The 12,214-nt window shown below is 48.3% G+C and overlaps 1 protein-coding gene across 3 annotated transcripts in view; it reads right to left on the reverse strand.

The window, feature by feature from the left end:
• The window catches only part of TENM4 (teneurin transmembrane protein 4), a 2,903,849-nt gene that overhangs the window by 739,837 nt on the left and 2,151,798 nt on the right, over positions 1–12,214 (reverse strand). Inside the window, exon 1 of one of the 3 annotated variants that reach the window (XM_078433057.2) lies at positions 3,130–3,560. The exons of 1 other annotated variant lie outside the window; for it this stretch is intronic. The gene's annotated coding sequence lies outside the window, so the exon portion shown is untranslated. Of the gene's footprint in view, positions 1–1,415; positions 1,648–3,129; positions 3,561–12,214 lie in introns of those variants that run through there. One more of the 3 variants, XM_078433058.2, reaches the window with a different exon arrangement.

Consider the following 12,214-nt stretch of genomic DNA (forward strand, 5'->3'; position numbering starts at 1 on the left):
GGCACAGCTAGGACCCCGCGCCGCACGGCGCCTAGGCTAGAACCCGGCCCGGAACACCGCGGTCGGGGCTCGGGTTTCCCGCGCAGGCCCCGCCCACCCGGCGGCCCGGCTCCCGCGGACTGCGGCGCTGCTCCTCCAGCCTGGGAGCCTGGAGCCCGGGAAGACCACAACGGAGAAGGCGAGGGGGCCCGCGGAGAGCGCGGCGGCGCCCGGCCCGCGCGGAGGACGTGGAGCAGGCGTGCACGGGGAAACAGGTTGCCGCCGAGCCCCGTCCCCTCCCCGCGGCCGCCGCGCCGCGACCTTATTCCCTCCCCGTCCGGCGCGAGCACAGCCCCTCCCGGGGCGCCCTCCTCCTTTCCAGACCCTCGTGGCCGGCCGGGAGCCTCTCAGGCAGCAGGGTTAAAGGCGCCTTCAGCAAGGTCAAGGCGCGGCCGGTCGGCACCTGGGGATTTTCCCCAGCGGAGCACGAGCTTTGTAATCGCATTGTTAAGGATCATGGCAGCGGCAGGAAATCCGAAAGGCCCCACAGGTCTGAGAAGGGAGGATTTATTTTACAGCGCGGAACACACTCAGATAGACCCAGGATTTCAGGGGGAGGGGATGCGGGATTTCAGGACACTGGAATGTGGCAAAAAAAAAAAAAAAACAGAGAGAGAGAGAGAGAGAGAGAGAGAGAGAGAGAGAGAAACAAACCCTCCCTACCCAGGCACACCACCACCTCCTGCCTGCGGTGGGGAGGGAGTTCAGGGCCACTGTGCCCCAGACTTCAGCGTTCCGCACGCCTCTGTCAGGTCTAGGCTGGTTTATCCCTCTACAGGCGAAAAGAAGATTTAAAAGCACTCCACTACTGTGGTTTCTCTATCAAAGACTAACATGCTACAGGCTGCGGCAGCTAAGGGAGACAGGGAGAGGGAAATAAACGCAGCAGAAGCAAACTGCGGTCCGCGTAGGAGGGAAGAGAGGGGGCGGAAGCCATACCCTGCGCTCATCCCCATCTTACCCCATTAGCGCCGGGCTAGCCCAAGACACCAAGAATAGGTACCTAATGGTGGCCAACCCTGGCAGAGACCGGCACCCTCCCTAGCTCCCCCGCCACAGTGGGCCTGGCCTGGATGGCTGGCACGCTGGGCACCTCCAAGGTGGATGAGAGCGCAGGCAGGTTTCTAAACACGTGAAGGGCACTGGATGTGAAAGATGGGGGAGATCTGAGAGACACAGAAGCGAGGCTTAGGGGTTTCCCAGGATGCAAAGTTAGTTTTAGTTTTCTAAAAGAACATCATCCCCCGCAAGGCCTCCCAACACACACACCGCCCCCACCCCCCGAGACAGGCTTGGGCTCTGAGGACTCCTTGGACCCTGAGTTCTGACCGGCTTTTTCTCTCCGATCAATCCCCGAGTCTCTACCCAATCCGTACCTCGATAACAGGTTCTCTGGGGACAGTAGCATCAGCGCCCAACGTCCATCATATCAGTGGGAGCCGTGGTGTCTCCCTGCTCTCCGGTCCCGGGATGGGTGCGTCCCGGTACTTACATTCCCCAAGCAGGCAAACTTTTGGGCTTGTCTTTCGCGAACGAGGTGCTCGCATCACGGTTCTGGGTAATCACTGAGCCAGTTTATATAATTGCCCGCGACGCCGTTCGGCAGATCTTGCGTGCGCGGCCGCAGAGCTCAGCACATGGGCACCCTCTCGCCCCCGCGCTCGAATCCCGAGCGTGCCCCGCCGCCGCCTTCCACAAAGCAGCGAGGCATCTCGTGGACTCGTCAGACACTAAGGGTGCACGCAGGATCCTCCGAAACCCAGGCTGCCTCAATGCGCCCCTTTCGCTGCATTGGTAGCTTATGGATAACTGACTGCATCTCTACAAACCTCGCCAGGGCTGGGGGGCGGGGGGGGCAGGGTTGGTGGAGGATAGGGACACAGGCGGGGGATTGGCGCGGTTCTGAAGAGGGCTCTGTACCCAACCGAGTAATAATACCCTTGTAGACAAGGACCAGGGTGCACAAATCGCCTTAACGTGTCACCCTGAAAGGCGAGCCAACTTCCAAAGTTAGAGACCACGCAGTTGAATTTCCAGTACTTTCCAACCTCGCCTAGGCGGGGGCAGGGCACAGAAGGGGCTGGCAGCGGCCAGCGAAACCCACCCTACCGCCCAGCCAAAGAGGACTCAACAGTTGAACCTTCCCTCGCCCCCAGTAGTTGGCTGTGTATTCCCTGGTTGCGCGTATACACACACACACACACTCACTCTTATACCACCTTCACGTCTGCTCTTTCAATAGACTGCATTTTTAAAACGCGAGGAAAATGACGGAGCTCGGTGATCACATTTCAACCCAGAGCACATTTCTCCAAGTCAGGGGTGCGAGCAGTCACACACACATACACACATACACACACACACACACATTCCCACTCACACCCAGGACCGCTCTGAGCGTCCACCGGCGATGCAGCCTCCACTCGCTGGGAAGGGAACGTCAGCACCGCTGCAGGGCGGCGGGCGAGAAGAGGCGAGCGCCGCGCGGGCTGCAGAGGGCGCGGGGCCGGGGTCGCTCTTCCGTTCCTCGGCTCCAACAGCGGCGCGCGCGGGGCCGCTGCAGCCGGTGCTCGCCCCGCAAGACAGGCTGCAGCCGCCAGAGCCCGGCGCCGCCTCCCGGGCTCATCCAGCGCCCGCCCGGGCCCAGGGGCAGGCTGGTCTGCAGAGGGGCTGCGGACGCCGGGGCTGGGGCTGGGGCGGCGAAAGGGATCCCCGCGAGGCAGACGAAGCCGGGCGCGCCGCCTCCCTCCCACCCGCAGTCCTGAGTCCCGGACCCGCGCCCACCTCCCCGCTCTTCCCCCTAACCTTCGCTCCCAGGCTCTAGTCCGCGGCGGGCTCCGGGGGCTGCGGCGACGGAGGCTCGGGCTCCAGAGTGGCTCGCCTCGCCGGCAGCCTCCCGCCCAGCCTCCCTCCCTTTCGCCCCCAGTGAGGGCCGAGGGAAGCAGGCGAGAGTCTCCTGGAGCCCCGGGCGTCCGCGCGAGCCGCCCTGACCCCGCCACGGCCAACGAGCCAAGAGGGGCGAGGGAGCCGGCGAGACGCCTCCGCGGTCCCCAAGGCGCTTTTCCGTAGAGCGGAGCGCGCCCGCCTTACCGTGGCTGCAGGCTGCCACCGCCGGGGAAGCGGGGAGGAGGGCGGCAGGGAGGCACGGCGCCGCGCCGGTGGCTCCTCTGGCGCTCGGCGGCGCGGCTCCTCGGCTCCGCGAGCCCGAGCAGGGCGCCCAGGAAGGAGAGGGTCCCGGCTCTGCGCTCAGCTCCAGCGAGACCAACAATAGCTCCCGAGGGGAGCGGAGCCCCAGCGAGCCTCCAGCCGCGCGCGCACGCCCGGCTCCCGCTCCCGGCCACTCCCGGCCGGCGTCCCTGCCAGCACTGCTGCCCCACATGAAACAGCTGCAATCCCGAGGCTTCTGGGGGGTTGGGGCGGGTGTGTGCGCGCGCGAGTGTGTGAGTGTGTGTGTGTTTAATAGCTTCCCTCCTCTTCTTCCCCTCCCTGCCTGCTCGCCTGCCTGCCTCCGTCCCCCACCCTCGCTCTCTTACACACAGACAGAGAGGGCGAGCGAGACACACACACACACACACACACACACACACACACACACGCACACGCAGGTTACATGAATGGGAGGCGGGAGCCAATCCTGCGAGGCTGGGCGAGCCGCGGCGCAGGGGCGCTGGGGAGCAGGGCCGCACCACGGCGCGGGGGGGCGCCACGCAGGTGACGTGCGCCCTCCCGGGGCCCCTAGCCGCCTCTCCGCTCGCCCCACTCTGTGCGTTCCTCCCGATGGCTTCCTCTCGCCCCCTTCCCTCCTTTCACTCCGCTCCTTTCTCCATCTTCGCTCCCTTTTAGTGCCTTTTCGTTCTCGAATTCTCCTAGTTCTCTCAGTACAGTGTCTTTCTCGGTCTGCTCTTTTCTTTTACCGTCTTCTCTCGCTGTCTCCGTCCCCTTCTCAAACTTTCTCCTTCCTCGTCCCGACTTTTCTCTACTTCCTCTCCTCCTGCCTTTTGTTCTCTTTCCTCCCGCTTTGGCTTTCTCCCCCCGTGACTCTGTGAAGTTGTCTGGTCTCCTCTCCTTCCCCGCCCCCGCGCCTTTGCCTGTCCGCGGGTCTCTCTGGGGCCGGTGGCTTCCCTCCCCGCCTACCCCCCGATGTTATTTCACACCCTCTACACTTTTACGGGGACAGACTCTCTCGCATTGCTGCTGCAGCACAGCCAGAGGTAATTAAGAGCTGAGAACTTGAGTTCCTTCCTCGGGCTCGCAAGATGCCCAAAGAAAGGCCCTCCCTCGGACAACTTCTCCAAAACCATGGTAACAGCTACTCAGTCGTGATAACAATCATTTAAAAAATATCTGCAGAGAACGTGGTCCAAGAGATTTGTCCTTCGCATTTCTGGACTGTGACCGCCAGTCCAGAAGGCATTTTTAGAGAAGGGCATTTTCTTGTGATGGGAGAGGCCGCTTGGTGCAGCGGTAATTTGCAAGGGCTTTGGAGAGAGACTGGAGAAAATTCCCACAGCAGCCCTGCTGCGTGTTGGCGGCATGACTTCCTGCAAGTCATTATCTTTCACCCAGCCTCAGTTTTCTCATCTGTAAAATGGATAATTATACATACCTCACCAGTTATGGTGAGGGACACAAGAGAGAACAAAGGAAAGAAAGCACTGGGCATACATAAGTTCAAATACTGTGTTGTGACTTCCCTTACCTGCCCCATCCCTTTTTAAAACTCCCTTCACGATCTTCTGCTACACTGTATCTCCACAATCTAAAGTATGTAATGAAGGAGGAAATGTGACATTGCTAGTGTTACAGAAATGTGAAAAAAGGTCTAGGATATTTTTAAAATTCTATTGTATGATCCGGAGACTGTCCAGCCAGTTGCCATCTGCTGATTACAGAGGCATCACAGAGATTATAAACTTGGGGTGCTGGAATGCCCCTTCAACATCTCCTGAGGCATCCCAGAAATTAACGGCAGAGGTTGGAGTGGATGGGAGGGTTCCATACATCTGTCCAAAAACATACATCTGTTTTTGAAATCTTCATAACTGAACACTGTCCAGTGACAAAGCATCTGAGACTAACTAAAATGTCAAGTCTCTGCCTTTGTATAGCATTTATCAGCTCTGTGTCCTCACTACAGATATCAAATGCTGTACATAAGCTGTGATTGACAGGTAGACTCAGACCTTTGACAAACATCTGTTAACCACCTACTCTGTGGTTGGCACTGTGATGGGCTCTGGGCATCCAGAGGTGAGGCAAACGGGCCTTGCCTTTGTGAGCATACTGTGCAGTGGGCATGTCTGATGGATGTATAATAGGAAAATGAGTCACATATGCCTTGAGAAATATCATTATTTTTGGTGGACGGAATCTTTCAAAATACGAGGTCCATGGCAGAGGAGATAATAATAAAGGATCCTTGAGATCTCAAATGATCCTTGAGAGCGAAAATTTTGGAATCCACTGTTCATTCTGTTTCATTTCATTTGACTGATGGGAAAACGGAGGTCCAAGCAGGTGAAAGTATTATGGGAAACAAAATATTCTGTGTAGTCTTGAGGTATCTTTGATTAATTTCAAAGGGAAAGATAGTTACTTTACACTTGAAAAACCTGGCCGACTGGGCCTTAATCAAGTCATTAATAAGTCGGCATCACTGATAATGTGATAGTTAGACATCATGTGCCTCCTGATGTGACATGCTGAGAGGGACATAACCTCACGTCTGCAGTATTCCTACCCAAAGTGAATAACCCGACTCTAATCATGGAGAAATATCAGGCAAACCCAAATTGAGGACCATCCAATGAAATAACTGTCATGTACTCTTCAAAAACACCAAAATCATGAAAGAGAAGGATTCTGCAATAGGTCTAGATTAAAGGAATGGCTTAGTTGTCATGACAATACATGTGACATGTGGTCTTGGATTGGGACATTATTAGGACAATGTTTATTTCTTGATCTTGATAATTACTGTGTTTATGTAGAAGACTCTTCTTGTCTTTGGGACCTACACAACTCAAGTATTTAGAGGTTTAAAAAGATGAAGAAATCCCCACCTTCCAAGAGAGGCATAGTATGGTGGGTTTCTGCCTAAGGAATAGGCAGAGTGTGGGCACAGAGGGATACCCAACCAAATCCTTGTGGGTAAGGGAAGATTTCCTGTAGGAGGTGGCAATCAAGCTGAAATTTGAAGACAAGAATGTTAGCTAGACCATAAGGGAAGGGAGGTGCTTTTTAAATAGAGGTAACAGTACAGGGACATGGATGAAAGCATGAGGAACTGATTATGGCCTCAGAGTTGGCACATGAAGGGAGTGCCTAGGACAGTGTAGACAAGTAGGTCAGATTGGATCTTGAAGGGTCTTGAATGAAGCTAAGGAACTCAAACATCTTGAAGGCTCAGGTACAGGGTGGTGGTGGGGAGCAGAGCATTATCAAAGACTTTTCAGTAGAGGAGGCATGTGATCTTAAGTATTTGAAAAAGATGATCTGGCAGCAGTGTAGAGAAATGGATTAAAAGGAGTGGCTTGGGAAGACCAGAGATGCTCAGTGAGGTCATTTAGGTAACCCCAGGCAGTTACAGTGAGGATGGAGAAGGGAAGAGAGATTTAAGAGAGACTGAGGATATAAAGTGAACAGATTTTGGTCACTGGTTGCATGGTGGGGGGGGGGGGGTGGTTGGCAAGGAGAAGTCCAGAGTGACTCTTAATTCTCAACCTTGGGTATCAAGGGGGAGGGTAGCACTACTCACTTCCATGTCAAGAGAATTCAAGAGGAAGCGGAGGTTGTTAAGGGGAAAGTAAGGTCACTTGTTCCCATGCCGTAATCTAACTCTATAGCTAGCTTGATACTCTCCTGTATGGCTGCTCTGGGTCACAGGAAACCCAGCTATAAAATGCAGCCTAAGACCCTCCAAACATCCAGCCCCATGTATTACCCAGAAAACCAACCAAACAAATCAACAAAACCAGTAGATTAGATATAATAGCAGTACATTATTTGTGATAATGGAGGAAAAAACTGAAACAGCCTAAATGGTCAAGTCAGATAAGTGAGTTGGGGGACAGACAGCCTTGTCAGAATATCATGTAGCCATTCTAAAGTTTTACTTCTTTGCAGAGTTTCTCAGGCCATAGGAAAATGCTAACGCTATCATGTAAAATTTTTAAAAAGCAGACTTCAAAATTGTTAACTGTGTAAAAATCCTCATGGAGAAAAATCTGAAAAAAAAAAAAAAAAAAAACCCCAAGACAACCATGCCAAATATTAACAATGGTTGCCTCTGGGTGATAGGATTATGAGTAATATATATTTTCTTCTTCATGGTCTTTGGACACTTTCTAACTTTCCAAACAATGTACATTCATTACTTTCATAACAAAAATCAAGAGCTGTCATTTAAAAAAATGGCTGTGACCCCCCCCCCCCTTCCACTTTATCCCATTTCAATCCACCCTTCACACTCCCCCTGAAGATTAACTGCCTTTTAAGCTTTATCTTTGAGAGTGAAATAAGAGGGCATTTAACAAATCAGGGGAAATTATCAGCTGGGCTGGAGAAGGGGAGAAGGCGTTCTTTCTTAGGCAGGCAGATATGTTATTAGAGCTGTTGAAACTGTATATATTAAAGACGTTTGCATTGCCCTTATCGATTCTATGCTATGTTACAAGGAAAAGAAAACCTATAGTGGGGCCAAGAAAATGTGAGTCTTTAAAGGGCAAGTTTTAATTAGGAAATGTACTTATTTGCAAAAGCACTTTTCTTCATAGTCCAGCAGTTACTGGAAAATTGTTTCAGAAAGCAGGTATTTCAGGCAAGGAGACACGTGGGGGCAAGGGGCAACATTTCATGCCTGTAGTCTGATATTCACAAACTGGTTACACAGGATTTGGACACCCATTGATAAGCACCATCAAACGTTCACAATTAGAGGGCAAGAAAAGTACCAGCCAGAGAATGTTCTCATTCTTTGGAAAGGTTGCTGTAAATGGCTCCCCGGTAAGGTTTCCTCAATATCTGTGATTGTTCATCTTACAGAAATGTTTCCTATGTGCACAGATTCCACAACCTAATAGTAATACCACAACCTAATAGTAAACAAGCAGAGCACTTTACCTTTTCACAGCCCCTCCCCATCTGTAGAATTCACTCAAGCCTTGCATGCCCTGCCCCCTTCCCACTAGGATCCTGTTACTTCTAGTTTGCATGGGAGGTCCCAGAGAGGCAGAGCAGTAGGCCAGAACTAAAGGAAGAATAGGAGACATTCTTGGAAAGCCTTCTATGTGGCTCTAGCACTCCCACAGTGAGTTCTGTCATCAATTCCTCAAGGTAACTTGGGATAGCAGGTAAGTAAACTGGGGCCCATATGGTTCTGGCCCCCACAGAATCAGAACGGGATCCCACTCTCCAGAATTTGCCAGCATAAACCCATTTTTAAAAGCCAAGGGGTGAGGCTGGATATTTTTCTCTGGCAGGTAACTCGGTTTAACCTGTGAGCTATCTTTCTGTGAGGTTTATTCTAACCTTTGAGCTATCTTTCCGTCTTGTGGGAATTCAAAGCTAGTATTTGGGGATTAATAATAACTTTTAAATGTGTCTGCCAGAAAAAGCCTCTGCTTGGATTCACACACATCTTCTCTTTGGGAGATGGTTGGCTCTGGTGTCTCCTTCCTCACCTTCACTCCAGTGTTAAGAGTATTTGGTACTTAGGGGCATCTGGGTGACTCAGTTGGTTAAGCTTCCAACTTTGGCTCAGGTCATGACCTCCAAGTTTGTGAGTTCGAGCCCCTCTGTGCTGACAGCTCAGAGCCTGGAGCCTGCTTCAGATTCTGTGTCTCCCTCTCCCTCTGCCCCTTTTCCACTCGTGCCCTGTCTCTCTCTGTCTCTCAAAAATAAATAAAATGATTTTTAAAAAGAGTATTTGGTACTTAAATAATTCTTAGTAAATATTTCTTCACTGAGTGAAGAAACAGATACTAGTAACAAAATAGCTTGCACGTACTGAGCATCGTGCCCAGGACTGAGCAAAGAGCATTATCTCATTTAAATTTTAGAATAACACCATGTGGTAGATATGACTGCTACCCCCATTCCATAGGTGAGAAAACTAAGACATAAAGAAGTTAAGCAGTTTGTCCAAGGTCACTAATGATTAATAAATGGCAAAGCCAGGTTCCAGCCTAGGTTGTTCTGAGTCCAGGCTCTTAGCCACCATATGGTATTGGATGGATGGATGGAATTAATGGCACCAGCAATGAAGTGAGCTCTCCGTGAATCACTGCAGTACCTGTTACATTGTGGTTAATCTTATCTAGAGCAAGCCATCCCATTGCTCTCCATGATTGCATCCTGTTTATTTCTTTCATCACATGTTTCACAAGCTGTAATTATTTCTGTGTGAATTTGTTTTACTTTTCTCCTGAAGCATCTGCCCAACGTGCAGTATCAGTTGCAAAGTAAGTTCCGTGAGTGTCTTGGTCACTATTGTGATCCCCAGCACCTAGCACAGAGCCTGGCACAAAGTAGATAGTTGAATAAATATTTGGAAATTCCTGAATGAATGTGGGCTCCCATCCTTCTTCAGTGGTGAAGGGCCTGTAAGCGTTTATACACATGCCCTTGTGAAAGATGGGTATTTTACATGAATTTACCCCATCTCATGCCAATACTTACTTTCTGCTTTTGGGGGCATGTAGTTCAGTCAGGGGAGCTGAGATTCACATGAGCACGTAATGGTTCTGATTGTGCTCCTCCATGGACATTTGCACCCAGATAACAGAAAACAGTGATCAGAAAATAGCATCTGTTGTGGTCAGGATGACTAGCTGGCAAAGTTCCATGATGGAAGCATCCTCTCTGATTAGGTCAGCCCCCGCTCTCAAGCATAGAAGTGTTGTATCAGCTGACGTCACTTGCATAACATTTTCTTTCCCAGGGCTTCTGACAATGGTATCCTCAAAAAGCGGTCTTCTCCTATGTGCTTTGGGTCATGTGATCCTTTTCAAAGAGGATGCCTCAGCCAAGGTCTTCTTTCTTGCTAATTTTTGTCCTGTCTCTCTACTTACTTGGCTAACAGACTTCTTCGCTGCTCATGTGGATTTGCCTTTTCTTCTGCAGGGTAGACCAGATGACAGATGCTGGTCCTCTACAAAGCTAAATCAGATCCATTTCCCAGTCTTAGAAGCATGCAGCCTTTACTAGAACTGTTTATTGGTCCAGAGGCCATTTGTCCAAAAGCAATTAGGAAGGTAACAAACAAAGCAAACAAACAAACAAACAAAAACCAACCACAAAGGCCTTCACTAAATTAAAGCCTCTATGGGGGGATTCTAATGATTGTGATGCCAGACACTGACCTCCCAAATCAAGTTTTAATCCAAAATTTCTAGGCCTTATCAGCCTGTGGGACAAAAGGAGTAGCATTAATGTTAATTCCCAAATAAACACTATTCTAGTCTGTATACTATTTTTTCCATATAACAGTTACCTTGGAAATAAGTGCTTCCTCACTCTTTTTTATGATTGCATACTATCTCATTATATGGATGCACCATCTGAATTTAACAACAGGGGTCATAGTGATTGTGGTATATTCATTTCAATAAATATCAAGCAATTAACCTAAGATCAGGTCCATAGTAGCTGCTGAAAAATATTAAATAAGGGAATTAAATCATATTATAGCTACTGAGTCTGTAGACTCTAAAAAGAGCAACCAAAAAAGTTGAAGTTTCAAATCAGTTGGGAAAGGACACACCTTTCGATTAACAGTGCCATTGTAACTGACCAATCATTTTGGAGGGAAAAAAGTTAGATTCCTGTCCATCATCATATCCCTTTGAAATTTTTCTCACTGAATATAAAAAATGAAAATATGAAAATTCTAGGAGAAGAATAGGTAACAATTTACATCATTTTGGAAGTAAAGAAAGAAGACATTTTTAAGTGTGACATGAAAAGGAAAAAATCTTCAAGATGTCAAAAATTTGTATAAAGTTTTTGAAATGTTTGTATATTTATAAAACCAGACAAGAATCAAAAGAGCAAAATGTTGAGGAAGTATTTGAAACATACACAAAAAAGTGCTATTATCCTTAATATACAATGAGGTTTTAGAAATGTATAAGAAAAAGACATCTCAATTGAAAAGTAGGCAAAGAACATAAAAAGCTAATTCACCAAAAAATTACAAAGCTAAGCATATGATATATATTTAACTCGTAACTCCAAGAAATGCAAGATACACTACGACTCAAAGTTTTTTTTTTCTTTTTGCTTATCAAATGAGAAATGTATAAGAGATATATGATATGCCCAGAAGATAGTTCCTCTCCCTATACTGCCAATGGGTGTATATTGGTACAACCTTTGTGAAAAAGAATTCAGCGATATTTACCAAATCTTTCCATTGTCGGGAGCTTTCAGGCCAGGAATCTATGTCTACATTTAAGACAGTTAATTAAGGGAAAATAATCATGGATGGACCCAAAGAATTATCTAAAAGAGTTTCATCGGTGTTAGGCGTAATAGCAACAAATTGGAAAAAAATCTAAGTGTCAACAAATTTGCAAATGATCAATTGTATTATAAGTACATCATAGTATGATGAACAGTTATATGGCCGTAACAGATCATGGTGAGAAGAATATTTAATGAACTTGGAAAGGATTCACAATAAATATTTTTGTGTGACTTTTCTTTAACTTATAGAAAATGCCAGTCAAATATCAAGTTTAGCAAGTAGATTATACCCATCACCTAATTTCAATGGTTATTAATTCACAGCCAATCTTGTTTTATCTATATCCCTCCCCACTTACTGTCTCTCTCATTATTTTGAAGAAAATCTCAGGCACCATTTCATTTTGTCCATAAATATTTTAGTAAATATCTTTAAAACGTATGCACTATTTTTGAAAAATAACCACAATATGTTTTTACATTTTAGAATAACAATAATTTCTTAATGACCTCAATGGTCCACTCACCAAACTGCCCCACTTGTTTTGTAAATCTTTATTTTTCCAGTTTGTTTGTTTGCATCAGGATCCAAATATACTCCATGCACTGCAATTGGTTGATATATCTACTAAGTCTCTTTTGATAGCTTTTCCTGTATTTATTTTTGCTCTTACTTGTACATTACTCCTTAAAGAGACAGGGTTGTTTG

Source organism: Panthera onca, chromosome D1 (genome assembly GCF_046562875.1).
Source record: "Panthera onca isolate mPanOnc1 chromosome D1, mPanOnc1 haplotype 2, whole genome shotgun sequence".
Classification (NCBI taxonomy): domain Eukaryota; kingdom Metazoa; phylum Chordata; class Mammalia; order Carnivora; family Felidae; genus Panthera; species Panthera onca.